The 26,877-nt window shown below is 38.7% G+C and overlaps 1 long non-coding RNA gene across 1 annotated transcript in view; it reads left to right on the plus strand.

Moving 5' to 3' along the window:
• LOC124233788 (uncharacterized) overlaps positions 1 to 25,872 on the plus strand; it is a 62,515-nt gene extending 36,643 nt beyond the window's left edge. The window contains exon 3 of the long non-coding RNA XR_006887142.1: positions 25,773 to 25,872. This is a non-coding gene — a long non-coding RNA (uncharacterized LOC124233788). The remainder of the gene's footprint in view (positions 1 to 25,772) is intronic.
• The last annotated feature ends 1,005 nt before the right edge of the window (positions 25,873 to 26,877 follow it).

The raw sequence follows: 26,877 nt of genomic DNA on the forward strand, positions 1-26,877 counted from the left end.
AATAGGTGCTGAATTTGTCAAATGCTTTATCAAATGCTGTCTACTTCTGTTGGAATGATCATGTGGTTTTTATTCTTTATTCTGTTAATGCATATTACATTGAGTAACTTCAATGTCAGTCCAACATTACTTTCTTGAGATAAGTACTATTTGATAATATTGTATTGCCCTTTTTGTATACTACTGAATTTGATTTGCTAACATTTTAAAGATTTTATTTTTCCTTTTTCTCCCTAAAGCCCCCTGGTACATAGTTGTGTATTTTTAGTTGTGGGTCCTTCTAGTTGTGGCATGTGGGATGCCGCCTTAGCATGGCCTGATGAGCAGTGCCATGTCTGTGCAAAACCCTGGGCCGCCAAAACAGAGCACATGAACTTAACCACTTGGCCACAGGGCCGGCCCCTGATTTGCTAACATTTTATTAAGGACTTTTTCCTCTGTGTTAATGAAAAATATTGGTATGTAGTTTTTCCTTCCTCCCTTTCTTCCTTTCTTTCTTTCCTTTTTTTTTTTTCTTGTAATGTCTTTTGCAGGTGTTAGTCTTAGGGTTATGCTGGCTCATGAAAGGAGTTGGGAAGTATTCCCTACCCTATGATTTTCTGTAAGAATTCATGAAAGATTGGTGTTATTTCTTCCTTAAAGATTTGATAGATTTCTCCAATGAAACCATTGGGTCTGGAGTTTTCTTTAAATTTTTATTAATGAGTTAAATTTCTTTAATAGATTCAGAGCCATTAGTTTCCTTTCATATTGGGCTAGTTTTCATAAGTTGTATTTTGCAGGGAATTTTTCCATTTCCTCTAAATTATCAAATTTTGGAGGTATAAAGTTGTATATAATATCCTCTTATTGTCCCATCAATGTTGGTGGGATCTGTAGTAATAACCTCTCTTTCCTTCTTGATATGGGTAATTTGTGTTCTCTCTATTTCTTGATCAGTCTACCTAGGTGCTATCAATTTTTCTGGGCTTTTCAAATAACTGACTTTTGACTTTGTTAATTTTTTTCTACTGGTCTTTTTTGTTTTTCACTTATATTGCTCTTCTCTTTATTACTTCCTTCCTTCTCCTTAATTTTGATTAACTTTGATCTTTCTTTCTTTTTTCAGCTTCTTCAGGTTCAATCTTCGGTTATTGTTTTAGACCTTTCTTCTTTTCTAATATGAACATTTAAAGCTATAATTGCTCTCTAAACACTGCTTTAGCTGTCTGTACAATTTTTTATGTGTTATGTTTTCAGTATCATTTAGTTAAATATTTTCCAATTTCTCTTATAATTTCTTCTTGGACTCGAGTTATTTATAAGTTTGTTGTTTAATTTCCAAATATTTAAGAATTTTCCAGATGCCTTTTTTATACTGATTTCTAATTTAATTCCATTATAGTCAGGGGCTATGCTCAATATCATTTCAATACTTAAAAACTTGTTGAAACTTGTTTTTTGGTCCAGTATATGGTGTAACTTGGTGAATATTCCATGTGCACTTGAAAAGATGTGTATGCTGCCATTTTTGAGTGCTGTGTTCTATAAATGTTAATTAGTGCAATTTGTTGATTGATAATGTTGTTCAAGTCATTTACATCCTTACCACTGTTCTTTCTACTTGTTCTATAAATTATGGAGAAAGACGTGCTGAATTGCCAACTATAATTGTAGATTTATCTGTTTCTACTTTCTGTTCTGTCCGTTTTTCCTTCAAGTATTTTAAAGCTTTGTTATTAAGTGTATACACATTTAGCACTTTTAATGCCTCCATGATGAATTGACTCATCTCTCATTATCAAATGTCCCTTTTATCTCTGGTAATATTCCTCATCTTGAAGTCTGATTTATCTTACATTAATTGCTAATCCAACTTTTCGACAATTGACTTTTTCATGGTATAATTTTTTCCATTTAAAAAATTTTAGGGGCCAGCTTGGTGGTGTAGCAATTAAATTCTCTCCACTTCAGCAGCCAAGGGTTCGCTGGTTCAGATCCCGGGCGTGGACGTACACGCCACTTGTCAAGCCACACTGTGGCAGACATCCCACATATAAAGTAGAGGAAAATGGGCACAGATTTTAGCTCAGGGCCAATCTTCCTCACCTAGAAGAGGAGGATTGACAGTGGATGTTAGCTCAGGGCTAATCTTCCTCAAAAGAAAAAAATTTTTTAACCTATGTCTTTCATTTTAAGTGAATTTCTAATAGCATATAGTTGGGTCTAATAATCTTTGCCTTTTAATTGGAGTGGTTAGTCCATTTACATTTAATGGAATAATTGATATGGTTGAGTTTAAGTCTATCATTTTGGTATTTCCTTTCTGTTTGTCTCATCTGTTCTTTGTTCTTTTGTTTCCTCTTTTCCTATCTTCTTTTTTTTCCTTCTCTTCCCCAAAGCCCCCCAGTACATAGTTGTGTATTCTAGTTGTAGGTCCTTCTAATTCTGCTATGTGGGACGCCATCTCAGCATAGCTTGATGAGTGGTGCATAGGTCCACGCCCCAGATCTGAACCTGTGAAACCCTGAGCTGCCCGAAGCATAGCGTGCAAACTTAACCACTCGGCCACAGGGCCAGCCCCTTTTCCTATCTTCTTTTGGATTGAGTTTTTTTTATTATTCCATTTTATCTTTTCTATTGGGTTTTAGTGGTACCTCTCTGTTTTATTTTTAGCAGCTGCTCTTAGTTTGGCATTTTTAACTTGTCCCATCTACCTTCAAATAATATTATACCACTTCCCACATAATGTAATAACCTTACAAAGGTATGCTTCCACTTCCCCTTTTCTGTCTTTGTGCATCATTGTCATACTTTTTACTTTTTATTTCTACATATTTTATAAACCCTACAATACATTGTTATTTTTGTCTTTTATTTAAACAATCCATTACCTTTTAGAAATTAAATAAAATGAGAAAGAAATTTTTTATATATACCTACAGATTTACCTTTTCTGGCCCTCTCCATCCCTATGTGAAGATCCAGATTTCTACCCTATTTTATATTCCTTCAAAGCTGCTGGTGGTATATTCTCTCAGCCTTTGTTTTCTTGAAAATGTCTTTATTATGTCAGCAAATTTTTTGAATAACTTTGCCAAATATGGATGCTACAGTGTAGAGACTCTGGAGGGTGTTGAGTATTATTCTATCATGCAGTTAACTCAACTCAAATTTCAAACTCTAGGAGCCAGCCCAGTGGCATAGTGGTTAAGTTTTCACCCTCCTCTTTTGTGCCCCAGGTTTTGCAGCTTCAGATCCTGGGCACGGACCTATACACTGCTCATCAATCCATGCTGTGGTTGCATCCCACATATAAAATAGAGGAAGGGTGGCATAGATGTTAGCTCAGTGACAATCTTCCTCCAGCAAAAAGAGGAAGATTGGCAACAGATGTTAGCTCAGGGCCAATCTTCCTCATCAAAAAAATTTTTTTCAAACTCTGTCTCCCCCATGGTTGGCAACAACAGTAATCTTTGCTTAGATCTTCTTTTAGCCTGCTTCTTTTAGCTTGCTTTTGGCTGTGCTGCTTGGACTCTTCCTCATGAATGTGCAGAATAAAAGTTAAAGATTTGGGCAAAATTTATATGCAGAATTCACTACTCTCCTTTTGTGGTTGTCTCCTTTCCAGGATTTCCCCCTTCACTTTTCAGCCATTCTGACCCCCCAAAGACTAGCTTTTTTGCTTCAGTTCTAGCTGCTGCACTCAGCATGAACTTGGGAGTGCCCACAGGAGAGAAGGCATAAAAATTGCAGATAGGGCTGGTCCGGTGGCGCCGCGGTTAAGTTCACATGTTCCACTTCTCAGCAGCCCGGGGTTTGCCAGTTCAGATCCCAGGAGCAGACAAGGTGCCACTTGGCAAAATCCATGCTGTGGTAGGTGTCCCATGTATAAAGTAGAGGAAGATGGGCATGGATGTTAGCTCAGGGCCAGTCTTCCTCAGTAAAAAGAGGAGGATTGGCAGTAGTTAGCTCAGGGCTAATCTTCCTTAAAAAAAGAAAAAATTGCAGATAAATTCTAGTGACTTTCCCTTTCTTTTAAGGGTCAATTTCTCTCTATTTCTAGCAGCTTTTGGCCACTCTCCAGTGCCTTCAAGAATTAATTATATTTTATCTAGGATTGAAGACTGTTATCGTGAGAGGATTGGTCCAGTGCATACTACTCCATTACCAGAACAGTAATATGAATAATTAAAAATTATAATTATTTTCTTTGAGTCTTTCAAATTTGAGGTCCTGAGACTACATATACCAATTTGTGTGACTACTGTAAGTAGAAGATATTAACCATACTGGGACATGTTCTATTAGCAATAATTTGCTTTCTGGGAATGTAATAGGAAATATGGGTTCTCATGGTTCTTGTTCTGAATTGCAAGACTGTCCTCTGTTCTGACAAAGTCCTCCGTCAAAGCAGTCAAGTGCAAATTCTTTCAGCTGTGAGTCATCTTGCTCATCAAAAGCCTCATGCTGTAGCTTACTTATTTTCTACATTTGTTAGGTAAAGGAGAATTTCTTGCTCACTTCCAGAACAGCTCTGTTTTGTTAGTTTTATATATCAGGCTACATACAGAATTTTGTTTAAAGGAAGTGTGCCATTGTTAAAAAAAAAGGGGGGGGACTTGTAAATCCTAGTCTACATCATCTCTAACAGTCTCCACAATTCAATAACTTAATATATTTTAGTTTGCTTGTCTATGGAAAAGTCGTGTGTGTATATAAATATATAAAAATAATCTTTGGCATGGAAATTCCTACGCCTAGGTGATCTTCAAAGGGCTGCCTACTTGACAGCAGGTGGAATCATTTATCAACAAAACGCTCCTCTGATTTCTTTCTCTTTGAACTCGTCCAAGGATCCATAATGCAAAACTCTCTTTATTACTAATTATTTTGCCATCAATATTACCAGTCTGTACAACCTGACATTTTCATAACAGTACTCAAACTAAACGACAAAGAGAAGATCTATGCTGAGAAATGTGTACTCTTCACAGCAAAAGTTACTTCAATTCAAAGGCACATGTGCCGCTGTCCATTGAACTAAGACCATCCTGATAGTTCAGAGCTGTACCTGGGCTAACCTAGAAGCAGACGCATTTACAAATGATTGTCATTGCCTAAGGGTTTGTGCAGTCATTTCTCTGACTTGTTGCAAGTTTCAGAGTTGATAACATCTGGACATTCCTGTTTATCAGGACAGTGGTAATTTTCATTTTAGTTGTGATATGGAACTCATTAATCACCTGCTATCATCTTAATTGAGAGGAATAAGCATTGTAATAAACATTTACTTAAAACTTCCAGTGAACTAAGATGCTATTTAAATAAAAAACAAGACGCTGATCTGGTTCAGCGCGTTCCCTCCTCTTTGGTGTGCTTACCAGTTTGCTCAGTACTTTTAATGGTAAAGGAAAAGTGCTAGGTACTCTTTTTAGTGTGTTAACTGAGAACACAATGTCTAGTCTTAGGTCCACATACAACAGCTATTATAGTACCTGATCTGAAATACTGATCCCCCCTCCTACCTGGTAAGCTTCTTGGAGACACCAACCGTGTCATATTATTAATCTTTGTAATTCTGTCAGTGCCTAACGTGTTGCCTTGCATGTTGGCTGGTGGTCAGCAAATGTTTTTGAGTAAATCCATCTTTATTTAGCAAACTTTTCCACAAATAACAGGTAACAGGAGAGACTCAGAACCTGATAGTCTTTTATGTTCAGGATATTATTATTTTTGCCATTTTTATTTCTACTACAAAGGCAACAACTTAAACCTACCTACCAAATTATGCTATTTTTTTTAAATATTTTATTTTTCCTTTTTCTGGCAAAGCCCCCCGGTACATAGTTGTGTATTTTTTGTAGGTCCTTTTAGGTGTAGCATGTGGGACGCCACCTCAGCATGGCTTGATGAGTGGTGCCACGTCTGCACCCAGGATTCGAACCGGTGAAACCCTGGGCCGTGGAAGCAAAGGGTGTGAACTTAACCACTCGGCCACAGGGCCAGCCCCTATGCTATTTTATTGATTAAAACCTTTTCTCTTGTCATGAGTTTCCTAAACTGTAAAATGAGGGAAACATCTTCTAGTGATACTTGATAATCACCTGAATGGCTGTTACCCACAGCATGTCATCCAAATACAAAGCATTAAGAATTTTGTTGTAGTTCTAAGAGTTCTGTGAGTGGTCAGGATCTCTAATTGTATAATCATATTGCAAAAACAAGATGCGCTAGCTCAAACAAAAGCTTCTTCTGTCAAAAGGATAATCACAGTTAATCACAGGCAAATGCATTGGTGTCTGCACTTTTCATTGAAAACTGAAGTCTGTTGCTTTAGAGATGACAATCTTGCTTTTTATAACATGCAAAATAGCTATTGCTGGCAGGTAGCTTGATGATGATGAGAAGTGCAGTTTTTAGAATTAAAACTGACAAGGAGTAAGAATGGCAGAAGCAAAGACAAGAAGTGAGGAAACTCATAGTGTGTTTGGGTGTGAGCGAGTGAATCAATGTGGCTACCGCAAATGCCGTGGTAGAAAACTAGACGAGAAGGGCCAGCTGGAGTCAAACGGGGAAGGGCCCTGAATCCTCTTACCCGGAGTGATTGCACTTCATGCTGTGGTGAACAGGAAGCCTTGATGCTCTCTGAGCAGGGATCCACTTGTTCTGTAAACTGTTTGGAAGGCTAGTCTCGTAATGATGTGAAGCAGAGCCCAGGAGCAAGGGAGTAATGCCTATGCTCACAGAATATAGAACTGGATGGGTACTTTCTGTTTTACTCGATAACTGTAAAATATATCGTAAATGCAAGAGTGAAATACAACAAGTATGTATAGGTTAAAGAACAATTCACATCAGTTTTTTAACTTTTTAAATATTTTTGTTGCCTATGGGTGTCTTCCTGTGTTACATATTTTTCGTTTTGCCTGTCCTTGACCTTTATAGAATGGAATCATACTCCAAGTATTTTTCTGGGATAGCTTTTTTCCCCACTCAGTTTTTTTGAGATTCTCGTCCATATTCATGCCTGTAGCTGTAACCCATCCTTTTCCACTGCTGCATAGTATTCCATTGTTTGCATACACCACAGTTCTATTCTTTGATGATGATGTTTCCAGCTTTTTGCTATTATGAACAGTGCAGCTGAGAAACTCCTGCGTGTGACTACTGGTGTACGTAAAAATGTTTCCCTATGGTAAATATCTAGGAGTGGAATTGCTGGATCATTAGAAATGATATTTTCTAATGAAATGGTATAAGACAATACTAAATTGTTATCCAAAGTCATTATCAAATGTACAGTCCCTCAGGAGCATATGAGGGTTTCTGTCTCCACTTCCACACTAACGTCAGTAATTGACAAATTTTTAATAGGTGTGGCATTCTATGTCACTGGCTTTAGCTTGTATTTCTCTGATGACTAATGAGGTTAAAAATCTTTCCATATGTTTATTGGCCCTGCAGGCTCCCCCTTCTGTGAAATATCTAATCATATCATTTGCCCACTTTCCATTTGGTTTGTATTTCTTTATTGATCTGCCAGGCCACCTCTGTCTTATATCAGGTTTCCATTTATCTGTGGTTCTGTTTCTAGCACCTGTTTTCTGGTGAATTCATTTTTCACTTGTTTGAATATTTTACACTGGTCAGCTAAAAAAAAACCTACATATTTTCAATGAAAGCTTCAATGGAGAAATTTACGAGAAATTTTTTTTTTTTTTAATTTGCAAGAGATTCTTGAAAATACTCAGTAATTACTGAGGATTAGTGTGCCACCACAGGAAGCCCATGAATGTATAGCACAGCATTCAAGCATACATGGTGTAGGGGAGTCTAGCTTTACTGAGCACTTTATGAGTATTTTTCACTATTACTTACATCAAGATCTTGGGGTTTTAAAGCATTTTTGCAGAATGTCTCGTCTTCCCTCTACTATTTTATTATGTTTATTTCATTTTCTCATATCACTATGGCAGAGTAAGACACATCATGAGATGAAGTAACTAGTTCAGTATTACCCCTAGGACTTTTTTTTTTAAAGACCGACACCTGAGCTATCAACTGTTGCCAATCTTCTTCTTCTTCTTCTTTTTTTGCTTTTTCTCCCCAAATCCCCTCAGTACATAGTTGTATGTTTTAGTTGTGGGCCCTTCTAGTTGTGGCATGTGGGACACTGCCTCAGCATGGCCTGATGAGTGGTTCCATGTCCGAGCCCAGGATCCGAACCGGCAAAACCCTGGGCCTCGAAGCGGAGCACGCGAACTTAACCACTCAGCCACGGGGTGGCCCCACCCCTAGGATTTTTAATGGCCCATCTGATTCCCTATTCTTAGAGTGTTGTCCAGCCTCTGCAGTCTTGACCCTTCCCTAGACTCTGAGGCCAATGCTGAAAGTGGGAAGTTTAGTTCATTAGCTCAAGTCATTTCCTACAAGTTACACTTGTCCTGTTTTAATCTTATTGGCCAGGCCTAGTAATGGGATTCTGCCACCTCGTAAACCATCATTGCAATTAGCAAGATTTGTATTGTGTTCTTTATCAGCTAGGTTCCCATCTGAAAATCAGTTCCTCTGTGACTATGTTCCAGGAGACCAAAGTCCTGTCCTGAAACCCAGGCAGTGATGTGGACCCTGTGCTCTACTCCTCAAGACACTCACACTTGGGGATCCAGAGTGACTGTCTTAGCCAGAGTGTTTCTTTGTTTCTTCCACACTGCTTTCTGGGATGGAGGCTAATGCTAGAATGTAGACAGGCCACAAGCCAAGAACCTTGGCTGCTTCTCTCTTGGTCCTGGTTGCTAGGAATCTGAAAAGTAATTTTATGTTTGATTACCATAGCTTTGCTCTAGCAGCAATTGAGCAAAAAGTTTCCTGATATGTTTTCGTCTATTTGTTAAACCAGTGAACCTCTTTGCTACCCACTTTAGAATATGGCATATGAAAGATTGACAGAATCCGTGCCATCAGGAGCTTGTGGTCTGGCAAGAGTGCAAGGCATCAAACAAGTGGTGTCTGGGTATGTGCTACAAAAGGGAAAAACTCACAGTCAGCGTCCAGCGTGAGGACTTAACTTCAGCTGGCTACATTTGTTACTGGACATTTGCCTTTTATTTTAGGGGTTTTTATTATTTTGGTCTTACAGCCTAATTTTATTTCAAGTTAATGCACACTCTTCTAGTTGTAGGCAAAGCTGTGTTTGTGCATCATCTCACAATCACTGTCATCTATCCCTCCTTTCACAAAGGATTCGAAGTGATGCATCAGGGGAGTATTTACTCGAATTCCTGGGCTGAGGTTTCACTGATTCAACTACTGACTTAACAGGTAGACTCTAAGCGTTACAGAAGCTGATTCAATATGAAAGGATAGAGTATAGGCATGATAGCTGGTGCGAATCCATAACCAGTATAGAATGAAGAGAAGAGAGAAGAGAGGATTATTTGCTTACAGAGGCCAGGCAAGTGACGTATATGACTGAGCCAGGGACAGCTGAGACGCAGAGAACCGCAAAGGGCCTGCTCCAGTGAACGTTGCCGTGCAGGAGTGAGGGCCCAGTGTGGCCAAAGCATCCCAATTTATAACAGAAGCTGGAATTTATATTTTTTATGAAATTCTCCATTTTTAATGTCAAATAACAAATTTTTTTTTTTGAGGAAGATTAGCCCTGAGCTAACATCTGCCACCAATTCTCTTCTTTTTGCTGAGGAAGACTGGCCCTGAGCTAACATCCATGCCCATCTTCCTCTGCTTTATATGTGGTACGCCTGCCACGGCATGGCTTGACGAGCGATCCTGTGTCCGCACCTGGGATCCGAACCGGGAAACCCTAAACCCCTGAAGCGGGACATGCACACTTAACCACTGCGCCACCAGGCTGGCCCCCATAACTTAAAATTTTTTTTAAAAAATTGTTCAAGCTGAATAAAACGTCTCTGCTTTTCTGTGATCTTTAGTTTAGACTCTGCATTTCATGATGACTTTCTAAGCGAGGACGCATCACTTACAGCCAACTAGATCTTGTTGTCTCTCCCATTTTATTGACCTCTCCCTCCATTCTACCACCAACCTTCAAACGCGTCCCCATTCACTTGCTTCTAGTATCATAAGGTGATCTAGCTGAGAAAGAAGGAGGTCAAAGGGCATTTTTGTCCCTCTCTCCCCAGAGTTTTCTTTACAGAGGGAAGTGGAGGCACGTAGGATAGGTAAAATGCAAGAATTTTTATTTCCCTTTTCTTCCCCTGAAGTGGTCTACAGATTGAAAAGTTTAAAGAACATTGTCCTAGAATTTCTTCCCTATCTGGAGAATGGTCCGTCTAGAAGACAGTAAGTAATGGAGCTTTTCACCACTGCTAAATCTATGCTTCTGTAATATTGCACGTCTCCTTGCCAGGGGATAACTGAGTATAGTGTGATACTTAACCAGACAATAGCAAAGAAACTCCTCCCCAGTTTACACCAGCTGTCCCAACAGCTGTTTCCATCTCACAGGGGTGATGTGCTACCCTCAGGCAACTAGGTCTTCTCTAGCCATTTGCTCTCAGATCCGTTCCTTGCCCTTTCCCTATTTTTTATTACAAGAAATTACTTTTTCCTGAATCCCCTTGCCCTCTGACTTCCCCAGAGGTTTGTTTATTGAGAAGCACTGGTGAAGGTTAGAGGAGGGGAGGAAGGGAGAAGGCAGGGATCCCCCCGCCCCCCATGGCAGTGGCTGTCTGCTCTTAGCTCCAAGCTCCCACGGAACCTCCCTCCCTCCAGGGCTCCTGCTCCTACCTGACAGCCTGCCCCAAGCTGACTCTAGCTCCCCTGGACAGCTCCGGCTTCTGGGCTCCGAGGATACCATCTCCTCCCCTGTCCCATAGCCCTAGAGGTGGGAGCAGCCTCCTGCTGTGCCGGCTCTGAGTTGCTTCGCTGGCCCTTTGGCTTCTTAGCATAAGCTGTTCAATCAACTGTGTAACCAATTCCCTGCATTAAATTCTCTCTTCCAAACAGTGGTTTCTATTTTTCTGACTAGACTCTCCTGGATACAAACACAGAGGAGCTCCTTGTAAAATAGTCTTCCAAGCTTTCAGGTATATGTCATTAATCCAATGTGTAGACTAACATGTCAGTTTTATCTGTGACCAGACATGCCCGGATTTTGTCATATTTTCTACCTATAACAGCCGTCTCCTCAATTTTCATTATCCTGGTTGATGCCAGAGAATCTCACTTGGCAAATTTGTTTTGAGCTACCTATATTGCCCTTCTTTTAAACTTTTTTGGGCAGACAGAAGCTTAGCATTCAGTCATAAACCTGTATTTCAGCCAAATTAAAATATGATTCAAGAGTTAAAATAGGTTTTATTTAGCCTCTAAAAGCCATGGGTATTGCTTCTTTACGAAAGGCTTCAAGGGGAAAAACACTTTTGTAGGCTGCAAAAACCTTTTTGTTTACATCATTTTCCTCCAGCTTTTAATTTCAAATCTACACAGAAAGGGAAATAATAGTATAGTAAATCTACATATAATCTTTACCTGGATTCACTACTTGTTAGCATTTTACTAGTTTGCTTTTCTCTCTCTCTCTTTCTGAACCATTTGAAAGTAAGTTGCAGGCATCATGACATTTCACTGCTAAATAGTTCCACATGTATTCCATGTAACACAATACCATATTTATGCCCAAGAATTTAACAGTATAGTCCATTCTAGTGTCCTGAGTTGTCCAAAAAATGTTGTTGATAGCTTTTTTCCCCCCAATAAATCTTTAAAAAAGGAGTATTATGCTAATATAGCCAACTAGAGGACATAAAAGAATGATGAACAAATGCGGGGATTAGTCAGGTGTTGCTTATTTCATTATTTATTTGTATATGCAATGAGCGGACAGCTAAAAATGAAATCAGCTAATTTTGCTTCTCTTAAATAATGTTAACTAAAAGTCTAAAAGTGAAGGTGTAGTTGATTACTCACTTAACTTTGATTTGGAGATAATCTACCCATTTGTTCACGCTACAAACCTGAACTAAACACTTTCAAAATAAAAACCAAAAAAAGGATTGCTTTTCTTTCAGTTTATTACCTCCCTGATCCTTTCAGTTTAGGTTATTGACCTAACACGAGCGGTTCATTAAATATAAATTTGCTAGTTGATAAACCTTACTTCTTAATATTTTCTTGTGTCAGTGAACAAGGTTTCTTTTCGTCAGGGACATTAGATTTTCTCCCCACTGTACACGGCTCAATATTAATTTCCCATCCTCCTATCTATATGTCTGCTGAAAAATGGAGGCTACAGAGATTGGAAATATCTTCTGAGCTCCTGCTTGAATTCCTTGAACCATGGAAGAAAGTCCTGGAAGGCTGCAGCAGCCGCCAAAAGCTCCTCTAACTCAAACCAGTAGTGTCTGGCAGCTCTCTAGACTGTGTTAGGGTCTGAGACGTGGCCGGTCCTTGCTCTGCCCCCATCTTCCAGTCTGTGGGCTGTGCCTGACAGTTTCATTGATACTTCCAGCCTTTCCTATAAAATTCTATGAAACGTGATTTAAGCAGCGAATGCCACATTTTGAACCTGAAGAGTAAACACAATCCTCAAAAAAATGAATTCAAAATCTAGCATCAAAGGCGTGCAAAATCTAGTTCTCATTTTCTTTCTACTATTTACTCTCAAATCTTTTTTTAAAAAACATAATGGAAAGGAACACAGCATATACATAAATATAAAGCCCTAAGTTATTTGACTTTTTTATTTTTCCAAGGCAATGATCTCCAAAGTCTGCTGTCTGTCCTTCAGGGCTGCACAAGACAATCCACTGGGATATGGGAAGAAACGATTAAATAAACATCTATTTATATTTTTATTTCATCCTTAAAAATGTCTACATACTGCATAATGTACATGAAATATTGGGCCGGTAATGCACACACATAATGTAGAAATAAATAAAGTGCAAAAATGTTTGGAGACCACTCTTTTTAAAGTTGGTACACTTTGATTTAGTACATTTTGTTCACATTTTGAGAAACCTGTGGGATAAACTTTCTTTTTCAAAAGGAATAAACTGAAATGCACAGCTAGATATAAAATGTTAGATTATTGTATTTGGACTGCTAACCTTTACAATAGTCATTATACACTAAAAATCACCATATAGTTCTATGAATACACTAAAATAATGTCATTTAATTTTTGCAAGTTGTAAAGATAATTATAGAGAATTTGAAAATGGAACATGAAAATAAAGTGAAGGAAAAATACCACAGAAGCAGGGCCTGCCCGGTGGCTCAGCAGTTAAGTATGCGTGCTCTGCTTTGGTAGCCCAGGGTTTGCCGGTTCGGATCCCAGGTGCAGACATGACACCACTTGGCAAGCCATGCTGTAGTAGGCATCCCACATATAAAAGTAGAGGAAGATGGGCATGGATGTTAGCTCAGGGCCAGTCTTCCTCAGCAAAAAGAGGGGGATTGGCAGCAGTTAGCTCAGGGCTAATCTTCCTCAAAAAAAAAAAAAAAACCCACAGAAGCAACCATTTTTATCATTTTATGTATTTTCTTCTAATCTGACCTAACATCTGTTGCCAATCTTCCTCTTTTTTGTTGTTTTTTCTTGGCAAAGCCCCAGCACATAGCTGCCTATCCTGGCTGTAGGTCACCCCAGCTCTTCCATGTGGGATGCCACCACAGCACGGCTTGATGAGTGGTGTATAGGTCAGCGCCCAGGATCCAAACCAGGGAATCCTGGGCCACTGAAGCAGAGTGCACGAACCTAACCGCATGGCCATGGGGCTGGCCCCTTCTAATCTTTTTTTACATAGATGAAATCATATGTATAGATAAATCCCCTGCATTTTTCACTTATTACAAAATATATAAATTCCTAAATATATAAAAATATTTTAATATATAAGATTCATAAATCATAAATATAAGTTTTCATGATTATATAACAGACCATTTTGACATTTGACACGTTCAATCATAAACATTGAAATGAAACTGATGTGCAGGAAGAATTGTGGTGCTGATGACATTTCTAGTAAATTCATCCCAGATCGTTTTATGAGACAAGACTTTCTTTAACCTGTGATTTAAATTGACATGATATTCTATAGTAGGAGGCTAACATTAATTAGATGTGTGTGCTTTTGTTGTGTGAAGATCTTATTTTACATCTATATTTCTGCTTCTATGATATATATTTTTGTATATGGCATATGTATGTGTAAATATATAAAGAGAGATGGAGGGGCTGGGCCGGTGGCGCAGCAGTTAAGTGTGCATGTTCCGCTTCGGCGGCCCAGGCTTCGCTGGTTCAGATCCCGAGTGTGGACATGGCACCGCTTGGCAAGCCATGCTATGGTAGGTATCCCACATATAAAGTGGAGGAAGATGGGCACAGATGTTAGCCAAGGGCCAGTCTTCCTCAGCAAAAAGAGGAGGATTGGCAGGAGTTAGCTCAGGACTAATCTTCCTCAAAAAAAAAAAGAGAGACACACACACACGCATACACATGCCAAAGAGAGATTCTTTAGGGTCTATTAGACCAGAGACATTTACCAAAGGAATCTCTTTCCAGGAGGTCTGAAGGCACAATGAATGTAACCATGGAGTCATTGCAACTATATTTCTCCCGCCAGTGCCCACAAGTTGTTGGCTAGATTTTCTATTAAAAAAACAAAGTAGCCTTCCTATGTGAGCAACATAAAGGAGAATGCATCAAAATTCAGGTAGGTGTGCAGGGTGAGGAAAGGCCAAAGTTATAGAAGAAATTAAGCCAACAAAGCCAGTGAAAGAAAATAAAGGCAGATATCTGAAACAAAGAGATGCTATCAACAGCAGTCATTGAAAAAATATGTCAAACAAAATAAGCAGCTTAAATTATAAAGAATAAAAGAGACTGAAAGCGCTCTTTGAAACATGAAACAACTATTTCCACCACTCTAATCCTTATTTAAGCCATGTATCTCTTTCTTTGGTCATTTGTCCTAAATTATTGAAAACAAATACTTGGCAAGAGACAGATGAAGTGAATTAATCTCTTAGCTTTCGGCTAATCCGAGATGAGGCTAGCTAGTTTATCAGCATTTAATGGATAAATCTTTGAATAGGTATGAGATTCAGTTAATATCTCAGCCCAGTTATTTTTAATACGCACGGCGACATAATCTTACTCTAATAAACATTAGGTTCTTTGAACAAGCATGACTTTACGAAAGTGTTTCTTAGGCAAAGACCATATGATTTCACCTGTATGTGGAAGGTAAACACACGGATAAGAAGAACAGATTAGTGGTTACCAGGAGGGAGGAGGGTAAGGGGAGGGCAAAAGGGGTAAAGGGCCACAAATGCACGTTGATGGATAAAAACTAGACTATTGGTAGTGAATACGATGCCCTCTATACAGAAACTGATATGTAACAATGTACACCTGAAATTACACAATGTTATAAATCAATATGACCTCAATGAAATAATTTAAAAAATAAAAATTGTGTTTGTTTTCAATCCACTAGGAGCAAAACCATTGATGAGAGATATGACTAAAATTTTCATCCTTTACAATTTCTAACATATGTTTGGATATTGTAATAATATCCAAAAAATTCCAATTTGTGATACTCAACAAATGTGAAATACTAATAGGAAATCTTTAATTATGATTAACTCTCACAAGAATGTGACCGTAAATAGCAAAAAGGGTAAAAATAAAAAGAAGCCTTCACTTGCTGTGTTCTTTTGTTAATGGCATCAGCAATGTTTTCTAAAACTCTTTTAATAATAGATTCAGGATAATAAGAATATTGCAGTAATATCTGGACCTTTAGCTGAATATCTCTTTAAATTTATTGGAAAAAAAAGTATAAACATGGTATAATATAGACTTGCAGCAGTTTTTCTCAACTTAAAAGCACTTATCTAATCAATTCAATACAGAAAGTTCATTACACAGGCACCACACCCTTGCTCAACTCCAATTAAAAACATTATTCACTTATTAGCGTGGCAATAAAATATTCAAAATTTTTGTTTCCTTTATTTTTATAATATCCCTTTGTTCACCCTTTCTCCTTTTCATGAAAATGTCATGAGACACAGAGCAACAGTGATAAGGGAATCTGACCTAGGGTTCCTCTGGGCTGTAAGTTTCTAATCGTCCATGTATTTTATAGACAATAAAATTTAAGTTGTCTCTTTGTGTATCATGTACTTCATAACTGCCAATTTTAAATACTAACTTTAAACAAAACTGACTCAACAAGTTCATTTTACTCTCTAAACCAGTTTTTCTTTGGGTGAAGTGTTGAGTTCTTTTAAGATCTTTCCTGTCCAAATAAATTTTATTTCTTCGACCAAAAGATAGGAAACTAGCATAAGGGATGTGAGGAAATCAAAAACTTAAAAGCCACAATGACTACTTCAAAGAAAAAAAAAGAATTAGCAATTTTAGCACGTGGTAAAGGGAAGAGGATTAACAATAACAACTACAGTTTATTAAATGTTTCCTATATACCAGGCACTGTGTTAAGCTTTTTATATAAATAACCTCATTTATTCTTCACAAAATCCCTATGAGGTAAGCATTGTTACCTATTCCAAGATCATATAGCCAGCAGGTCACAGAGCTAGAAATTGAACCTACCTCTATTTGTCTCTAAAGCTTATCTCCCAACCACCATACACACTGCCTTCAACAACAACATGTATTGGAGATCAAATTCTGTAAACACAATCAAATGGCTCTGAGTGACATGGGAGGTAGAGGATAAGAGTTTAATAGGTTATAAGTCAAAATGGAAACTGAGAAGAAAATTGAGGAGGTGATGGACAAAACTGTCTCTAAATGAGCTCTGAAATCTAGTCAGAAATTCTTAGCACCTGTCTGGTATTGTGTGCAAAAATATCTGCTATAGAGAAAGTAAAGTAATTAGTGTATCAGCAAGCAGTAAAGCCAAGAAAAAAGCTAGTGGTGTTGAAGTTGTGAAGCCATTATCAGGAAAATTTGTGAATCATTTTGCATAAACCGTAAAATGTTACATTATGTATTGTTGCAATACATGACTTTCTTGAGAAATTCTATTAATAGAGCTGATCTGTGAACTACAATTAGTTATAGTTATAATATAACTATATATTGTTGAGTACTTGCTAGACCCATGTACTGAAATGTTTCATATATCATAAGAAGGCTAGTAATTTCTGGGAGATGATTCCAAAGGTTAAGAATTTGAAACGTGAGTGCATATTGAGGATCTGAAGTTATTTTTGTGAGCAACAAATGCAAGATGCTGGACATGACAGGCCACTTTAGCATTGGTAGTGAACTGTGATAGTTATAGGATTTTTCTACTCAGTAGACATTTCCTCCTCATTTTCTTGTGAGGACTCCATTTTTTGTGGTTCAGATAGGGCTAGTTCCATATCCTTTCTCTACCAGGCATACACTTCCACATGCATCACCACCACCACCATCACCTGGGAGTAAACAGGTGGTGCAGACCTACCTAGGTACTGCACCCCTGTAGCAGCAGGAACTGGACATGAGGAGGAACCAAGCAGGGGTAATCAGTCCTCTTCGGGACATTTGCCAACAATGTTGAAGCAAAAGCACCCTTTTGTTGCTGGGATCTTCAGCCACAAGGAAAATACAAGCCTAGAGCTGCAGATGGCCATCTTTGCCACCATTTGGAGAAAGCCTGTAAGAGAATAAAGCCAAAAACAATGAGAAGAAAATGCTGAGAGTGGGCGTGTGACAGCATTCCAATGACATTGTTTGAGACTCTGAATCCAGCTGTGGTTGAAGCTGGAAGCAATCTTGCATTTCCCAGTTACATAGACAATAGAAGTCCTTTCATGTTAAAAACAGTTTGAGTTGGGTTTCGGCCACTTGCAGATAAAAGAGAACTTTGACCATAGGTACACTATAAATGTATGCTGTAAATACATTAATATGCAGGTAATACTATAATCTCAGGTGCCTGCATATCAGGAGTCCATAAACTCTGGGAAAAAGTGCCAGAGCCTTTGCTTAGGCATAATGAAGCACAACTCCATCATGATGGCCCTAATTTTTTAAATTTTGTTTTGATTTCTTTTATTTTGAAATGTATTATGCATACAGAAGGCTACAAAATGTATCTGCTCAATTTAGAAAATACTAATAAAGGGAACATCTATATACTCACCCCCAGATTAAGAAGTAGAAAATCTCTGGCACTTTGGAAGCCCACTTTTTGCCCCTCTCCCATCGCCTGAGAGGCAACCACTATATACTATTCTGGTTTGCATTTCTTTGGTCCCTATACAAATGAAATCATACCGTGTTTTTCTTCTGTGACCTGAATTTTTCCCTCAATATTTTGTTTTTGAGAATCATCTATGTTGATATGTAAAGTAGAAGTTAATTCATTTTCAGTGCTGCATAGACTATTCCATTGTGGGAACATTACAGCAATTTGTCTGTTTTACTGTTGAAGGACATTTGCGTTTCCCATTTTTTGCTATCACAAACAATGCTTCCATGAACATTCTTGGATGAGCTCCTAGGGCACATGTGCAAGAGATTCCCTGAGGTGTACCTAAGAGTAGAAATAGTGGGTTGTTGGGTATGCTTGTGTTCTTTTTTCCTAGAAAATACCAATTTATTTTCCGAAGTGGTTGTACCCACTTAGACTCCTACCAGCAATGTATCAGAGTTCTGATTGCTGCACATATCTCTGGCCAGCACCTGCTATTAACCAACTTTAAATTTTTGCCAGTTTGCTTGTTTTGAAATCCTATCTCTGTTAAATTTCCATTTCCATGATTACTAAAGAAGTTGAGCATATTTTTATTATGGTTATGAGCCATTTGGTTTCTTCTTTCGTGAAATGCTTATTTGTGTCTTGCATCTATTTTTTGTATTAGTTTGTCTTATTCTTATTAATTCACAGTCTAATATTTATTCTGGATACTAATCTTTTGTGGGTTTTATGTGTCACAAATATCTTCTCAGCTTATTATTCTTTTTGGTATCTTTTTTTTTTTTTTTCCTGAGGAAGATTCACCCTGAGCTAACATCTGTTGCCAATCTTCCTCTTTTTGTTTGTGAGCTGCCACCATAGCATGGCCACTGACAGACGAGTGATGTAGGTCTGCATCTGGGAACCGAACCTAGGCCACGGAAGCAGAGCGCACCAAACTTAACCACTTGGCTACTGGGGCTGGCCCCTTTTTAGTGTCTTTTGAGAAACAAAAGTTCTTAATTTAAGTCTATTGAATGCATCCGTATTTTCTTCTATGGTTTGTGCTTTTTTTGTACTCAATTTAAGAAATCTTTCTTTACCTCTAATATTATAAAGATATTTTCCTACATATCATTTAAGAAGTTTGATAGTTTTGCCTTTCACATTTAGGTCTCAATCTCCCTGGAATTTTCTTTTGTTTATGGTATGAGGTAGTGATCCATTGCTTTCCCATAGAGATTAATAATGGCCTCAGCTTTATGTATTGAATGCCCATTCTTTCCTCCATCGTTATGCTTGAGGGTTGTTCCGTTTGTTTGTTTGGTCCTTGTTCTGCTTCACTGGTCTTGGTGTACAAGCACAAGTCCATGCCAATTGTACTTGGCCTTACTTATAATAATTCTAGAAGAAGACTTGTCATCTGGTAGGTCAAGTTGTCTGACTCTATGCTCATTCTTCAGGAGTGACTTGGCTATTCTTGGTCCTTTTTCTTGCATACAAATTTGTAATTAGTTATCAGGTTCCACTAAAAAAAACTATCTAGTTTTAAATTTTAATTGAATTGAATCTCCACATAAATTTGAGGAGAACTAAAACTATCAAATAGAGTCTTATCTAATAACGTGACGCATTTATTTATTTAGGGCTATAATGTCTTTCATAACATTTTATAATTTTCTTCATAAAGGGATTGTATATATTTTATTAAATTTATTCCTGGGTACTTTTGTTTTTTTCTGTTGCCAGTGAAAATAGCATCTTTAAAAAAATTGCATATTCCAGGGGCTGGCCCCGTGGCTGAGTGGTTAAGTTCTCGTGCTCCACTGCAGGCGGCCCAAGTTTTCATCAGTTCAAATCCTAGGTGCAGACATGGCACCGCTCATCGAGCCACGCTGAGGTGGCGTCCCACATACCACAACTAGAAGGACCCACAACTAAGAATACACAACTATGTACCTGGGGGCTTTGGGGAGAAAAAGGAAAAAATAAAATCTTAAAAAAAAATTACATATTCTGATGTTTGGTGTTGAATTGCAATTGACTTTTGTATATTTATTTTTATAAAATCTTGACAATTTCTGTTATTAATTTTAATAATTTATTTCTAGATTTTTTAAATGTACACAATTTTATCATCTACAAATAGTGACAGTTTTGTTTCTTCCATCCCCATCTTTTTCTTACTGAAGCAACTAGGATTTCCAATGTAAAGTTGAAGAGAAGTAGTAAAATGGAGATTTTTAACTTGTTCCTGATTGTAAAGGAAATGTCCAGTATTTCACTATTAAGTAAAATGTTTGGTATAGGTTTTTGGCAGATAACTTTTATCAGATTAAGGAAGTTCCATTGTATTCTTTTTTTTTTTTAAGATTGGCACCTGAGCTAACAACTGTCGCCAATCTTTTTTTTTTTCTGCTTTTTCTCCCCAAATCCCCCCAGTACATAGTTGTACACTTTAGTTGTGGGTCCTTGTTGTTGTAGCATGTAGCATGCCACCTCAGCGTGACCTGACGAGCTGTGCCATGTCTGCGCCAGGATCCAAACCAGAGAAACCCTGGGCCGCCAAAGCAGAGCATGTGAACTTAACTATTTGGCCATGGGGCCAACCCCGTATTCTTAATTTTTATGAAGATTTTTTTGTGAGTGGATGTTGAATTTTATTGAATGTTTATCCTTCATCTACTGAGATGATCATATGTTTTTCTCCTTAGAATCAATCATTAATGTGGTAAATTACATTAATCAATTGTCTACTATTAAATCACCTTTGTGCTCCTGGGATAAATCCAATGTGCTAGCATTTTTAACACACTATTGGATTTGATTTGCTCATGTTTTGTTTAAAATATCCACATCTCATTTCATGAGTGCAAGTAGCCAATAATTTTCCTTTCTTATACTGTCCTTTTCTGATTTTGGTTATCAAGGTTTTGTTAGTCTGAAATATTATTTCACAGAATGGTACATCTAGAAACTATATCAGCTCTGGAGTTCCTGAAATAATAAATAGTAAATTAAGTTATGGTGTATAGCCCCAAACATTCATTCAATCCATTTCTGTTAATATACTTAAAAACTCTTCAGGAGTGCCATTTATCTAGATGACAAGAGAGTTTCACATATTGGGGTATATAGGGTAACTCTTCTGATTCAAAACTGATTTGACTTGACTAAAAAAAGCCTGATTTGTTGCCTAACATGCATCTGGTTTAACCATGAAAATAAGAATGAATACTGCCCCCTTACAAAGCCCCAGTGAAACGCCCTATCGGAAATGCCCATATTAGTACTCCTAAAATAAGTTCCCTTTCCCAATTTCGGGGTCATGCTGACCTGCTAATTTGCAACTGAATACTTCTTTGAAACTTTGATGAATACGAATCCTGGGTGTGTTTAACGTATATTCTTTGTTCTAAAAAACTATAAGACTGTGCTGAAAACCCTGCTTCTCTGAATGCTTTCTTCCTTTCTGGGAAAGGCCTTCCCGGGTTATAATCCTCACTCTGGCTCAAGTAAAACTCACCTATCTCTCTTATCTATGGAACAGTTATTGGTTATTTTGCACTGACAAGAGGAATGTATACATTTGTAGATACAAATATTATTCCTCTGTAAATGGAGATATCTGAATTATGTAGAAGATGAACCAGTTAAAGAATGTAGGCAAGGCAGATATATTCAAAGTAGATGTTTTCACCTACACTACCATTCTTTACATTGTTATCTACTTGGAGTCCTACACAGAATATTTTCCTGGCTATGTACTATGTAGGGCAGTGCAGTAGAAGGAAAACAGTACTCCACCAATATCCAGCAGACTTAATTCTCATTCCAGCTCTGCTGCTTTCTAAATTGCCTCAACTACAAAATGGTGATAATAATTCATCACAGTACCATTTTAAGGGTCAAATGAAATGATATATATATGAAAATCAGTTTTATAGAAATGTACTATGTAAACTAGGAAGTAACATTATTTTTTTGATATTCTGGTATTCTTGATAACTCAGTATAAGAGTATTTCATTTAACTTCTTTTTCAATTAAATATATTTTTGGATGAAAATGCTCCTACTTTTGAAAATCTGAAGTGGCTGAAATTAGTTGTGATGGGTGATGCGGGGTCGGTGAGCCGAGGAGTCGAAAGAAAGATTTCTTAGACTCTCAAGATCTGGCAGTAGTGCTCTTTTATTTAGAGAATAGTGTGGAATAGCATGGGGACAGGACCCATGGGCAGTCAGAGCTTCTGCTGCCGCCACTTCTGCTGCCCCCGCTGGCATGGGGACAGGGCCCATGGGCAGGCAGAGCAGCTGCTGCTGCCCCCGCTGGCATGGGGACAGGACCCATGGGCAGGCAGAGCTGGTGCGTGGGGACAGGACCCACGGGCAGTCAGAGCTCCTGCTGCTGCCCTGAGTTGAGGGTTAGGGCTAATTTTATAAGGCATGGGTACGTGACTTATTTTTACTGGAGAAAAGAAAAGATGATGTAAAAAGTCATTAAATGATTTCAGTGCAGATGGGGTCTGGTTATTGTGCGGTCATATAACTTTAGATACGAATCTGGCCATGTAGATCGGCATGTAGGTGAGGATGCCCTGGGCTTCTCTCCCTGGGGCGGTCCTAATTCATACCATAAAAAAGTCCACTGGGTCGTATAGTTTGGCATGTAGGCCAGGTCACCTTGGGCTTCTCTAGCTGGGGCAGCCTTAATCCACATCAATGGGGAGGAAGACATTTCCTCTATCCAATGTGGGTTCGTCTGGCCAGAGAATGAATTAAATTCACATGAGACAGAATAGCAAGAGAAAGTTAAACAAAGCTTTATGAGGAACCATGGCCCGGGGCCTTTCTTCCCGAAGGAAGAAAGGGCACCGAAGAAGTGGGGTGCACAGAGTGGTTATATACCCCCAAACAGGGTGTTTCACATGTGATTGAAATGTCCCTCCCACAATAGTCACAAGATTGCCCTATCGGCACAGCGCTTGATGGACACAGCAGGTAGTGGTCTGCTATCTCGGAGGGCGCAGCAGGAGACAAGTCTATTGTCTTGAGCTGGGTGGTCACAGGTGAGTGCAGCAATCAGTTCCTAGCCTAAGGAAAGATGCTTAAGCCTTAAAGAAATGCCAACGTTGGGAGGAGGAGGGAAGTCAGTTACAGGAGGTTACCAGACTAGCACAATAAAATGCAGATTTAAGTCCTTGCCTTTGGCATTGATTAAGAGTTTCTAGAGAGAAGGTCATCTCCTTTCTTCTTCCTGGTACAGAGAGGGAGGCACCTTTTACAGATAGAGATTTACCTTACAAATGTAAATGTGTCCTAACAAAGGGCAAGTTCCATTCCTCAGAGCCTCCTTCCCTTTCCCAGTTTATCAAAAGCAATCAGCCTCAAATAATCATGCCAAAGAGACATATGTTGGCCTGGCCAATTCCAGACCCCTACAGTTGCAAAATTAATGTAAAAAGATAGAAAAAATAGAAATCATGAAGTCAAAGGATTGTTCTGTTCTCCTCGGGTACTAAGTAGCAACGGTATGGATTTATAGCACTCATAATTTATACATGAAACTAAATAATTTTATTCATCAATCAGTCAAAACAATATGAAAAAGAAAAAGAAAAAAGCAATAGAGACCTGCTTTTGAAGTGATATCCCACTTCAAGATATTTACATGAACTTCTTTGTGGTGTTCAAGAAAAAATGTTCATGACACTTGTTAAAGACAGCAAGGAAGATTTCATTCAAGAGAGACCACTGCAGTTTCATTCAAGAGGGTTTTGAAGTAGGAGACAGAGAGTGGGCTCAACTCTGAATACAACAAGGACTAGTGGGGATTTATAGCCAAGGAGCAGGGTAGAAGTCTTTGCATGGAAAATTGCTAAGAGGAAATGTCAGAGGTAAGGGGGATTCTTACTAGATTGATTCAACAGATTCTTGCTGAAGGCAGGCCAGAGTGATAAGATATCAAGGATGCAGGATGAGGAGTTTGATCTGATATCGAGGGTAATCAGATCCCAAGGGTGGGGCTTTTCACAAAACTGACTCAGCAGGATTCTTGCTAAAACTGGACTAAGCAGCCCAGGACAGAGCCCAAGGTCAGGGCCTAGTTGAGAAGAGGGCTCAGGGAGCCTGATTTAGGCTCGCTCAAGGCGAGAATCTTTGTCAGTGGCTGTGGTATCTGTCTCTTGACTCCATGGTTAAAATATCAGCTTTTCCTAGCCTCACATTGAAAAAATCTAAGGTTGCTTCATGCCAACTCTCCTTGCTATTCTGACCTAGCAACATTAAAACTACAGTGTTCCGCCTACAGCTTCAAAGCCTACGATCTTCCAGTTGCAGTTGAGCTTTCAGAAACAATTTTAACATCTGGAAACCACTTCTATTCCTAGTGACTAGCCCAGGGCATTAAACTGTAATAAGAACAGCTTGGGAAACAATGGAATGACTATGCTCCAAATAAATTTTAAAATACTGTAGGCTTTGTTCTGATACAGGATTTGGGTGTGTCAGTGGATGACTATGCCTAAGTGTTGGGATTAAATAGGTTTGGGCTTGACATCCAAAGAATACTAATACTTTTACTTCTCAGTTGGAATCTGAGTATAAAGTAATGGCTCCTTATTTTATTTGACAATGTTGAACTTTATCGAAGGTTAAGAAATCCCCTCACCCTTTTGTGAAGATAGCTTAGTTTTGTGAAAATAACCAGCCTTCCCCCATGACAAGAGATTTTTCATATTGAGGTATATGGGGTAACTATTCAGGTTCAAAACTGATTTGGCTTAAACTAAAGAAGCCTGACTTATGGCCTATCAAACATACATTGTACATCCGCTTTAATCATTAAAGAACGTACTCTCTTAAGATAACAACGGATCCTTCCCCTCCCACGCCCTATTGGTAATGCCCTATTGGTAACATCTGTATTAGTCCCTTTCCTGACATCAGGGTCACGTTCACCTGCTAATTTGCAACTAAATACCTTTGAAACTTTGAAAATGTATCCTGGGTGTGTTTGATGTATATTCTTTGTTCTAAAAAGATATGAGTGTACTGAAAACCATACTTCTCAGGAACGCTTTCTTCCGTTCTGGAAAAGCCCTTCCCAGGTTTACTCTGGCTCAAGTAAAACTCACGTTATTTCTCTTATCTATAGAATAGTTATTGGGGGGGCCGGCCCTGTGGCCGAATGGTTAAGTTCGCGTGCTCCACTGCGGGGGCCCGGGGTTTCGCCTGTTCGAATCCTGGGCATGGACATGGCACCGCTCATCAAGCCATGCTGAGGGAGCATCCCACATGCCACAACTAGAAGGACCCACAACTAAAAATACACAACTATGTACCGGGGGTCTTTGGGGAGAAAAAGGAAAAAAATAAAATCTTAAAAAAAAAAAAAGAATAGTTATTGGTTATTTCGTGACAACACCCATATAACTTAGGTAAGAGCCTGCCTTGTTGACCTTTGACAGTGCCAGATATGGACCCTCCAAATTCCCGTTCCTTGTCACATAAATGACTAGCTGAACTATTTTGTCCCTACTGATTAATAGGAACAAACTATTAACCAAACTTTGGTTAAGCTTCTTTCCTTCCCCCAGGACCCTGAACTTTGGCCCACCCTGAGCCTGAGCCAGCATGCAGCCCTCCGAAGGGCAGCTCCCTGAGAAGAGGCTGGCCTCAGGGTAAGACATTTCTGATTTATTCTCCCATCACACCACCCTTTTATCCCACATTGCCTCACCTGGGGTTCTTTCTAGCCTTGTTCACTCCTCTCTGTAAAAGAAAACCTCTTTGCCCAACTCTTAAGATGCTTGCAGGTCTTGTGGTCACAGGGAGCTCCCTATTGCAACAGTCCCCCCCTTCCCCTGAATTGTCCTTTCAAATTTGTTAAGCATAGTCTATCTTTGAATATGACATTTATTAAACTGATTTCACATAATTTCATCGTAGAGAGGCTTTCTGAATATCTTACGTCAGCCACCATGTTTCTTCCCATTGCCACTGCTCTTGTTCAGGTCCTTATTAACCTCATCCTTGCCCATCACTAACTGATCTCCTCAGCCTCCAATTTTATTTAATTTTTCATGTTGCTAGCAAATTAATGTTCCTGAAGATGACTACTTCAATCTCAGCATTCTTTTACGCTCTTTTTGCTCTTTTTTGCCTAAAAATAAAGTCCAAATTCCTTAGCATAACGTTGAAGTCTTTCCACACCAAGGTCTAACCTCATCTTTCTTCCCCCTTGAACTCTTTCAGCTGTTTCTAACACCTGCCTTGCCTTTCCCAGTCCCATTGTGTTTGCCCATTTTCTTTTCTTGTGCCTTGAATGTTTTCCTTCCCAAATTCCCCCCTCTGCATTTCCACCCAACAAATATGTTATTCCTTCCTTGTTTGGGAATTAATCTCTTCCATTGTTATTCCCCTGACACTGTGTCTGTACCGCCACTAAAGCATTTAACACAGTTGTCTTTTATTACAGTAACTTGTCTACATTTTTTAGTCTCTCCTTCTAGATTATAAGCTTCTTGAGGGCAAGACTGTGTCTATTCCTCTGTGTATCTTCTCTAGCCCTTAGCCTAATGCCTTGCATTTGATAAGCACTCAATATTTGTTCTTTTAATTTAAATGAATGGAAAACTATTCCACTTCCTTTGTGGCTCCCTGTAACATTTTGTGTAATGTATGTTTATTATATCTTAATGA

Source organism: Equus quagga, unplaced genomic scaffold, assembly GCF_021613505.1.
Source record: "Equus quagga isolate Etosha38 unplaced genomic scaffold, UCLA_HA_Equagga_1.0 226_RagTag, whole genome shotgun sequence".
NCBI lineage: Eukaryota > Metazoa > Chordata > Mammalia > Perissodactyla > Equidae > Equus > Equus quagga.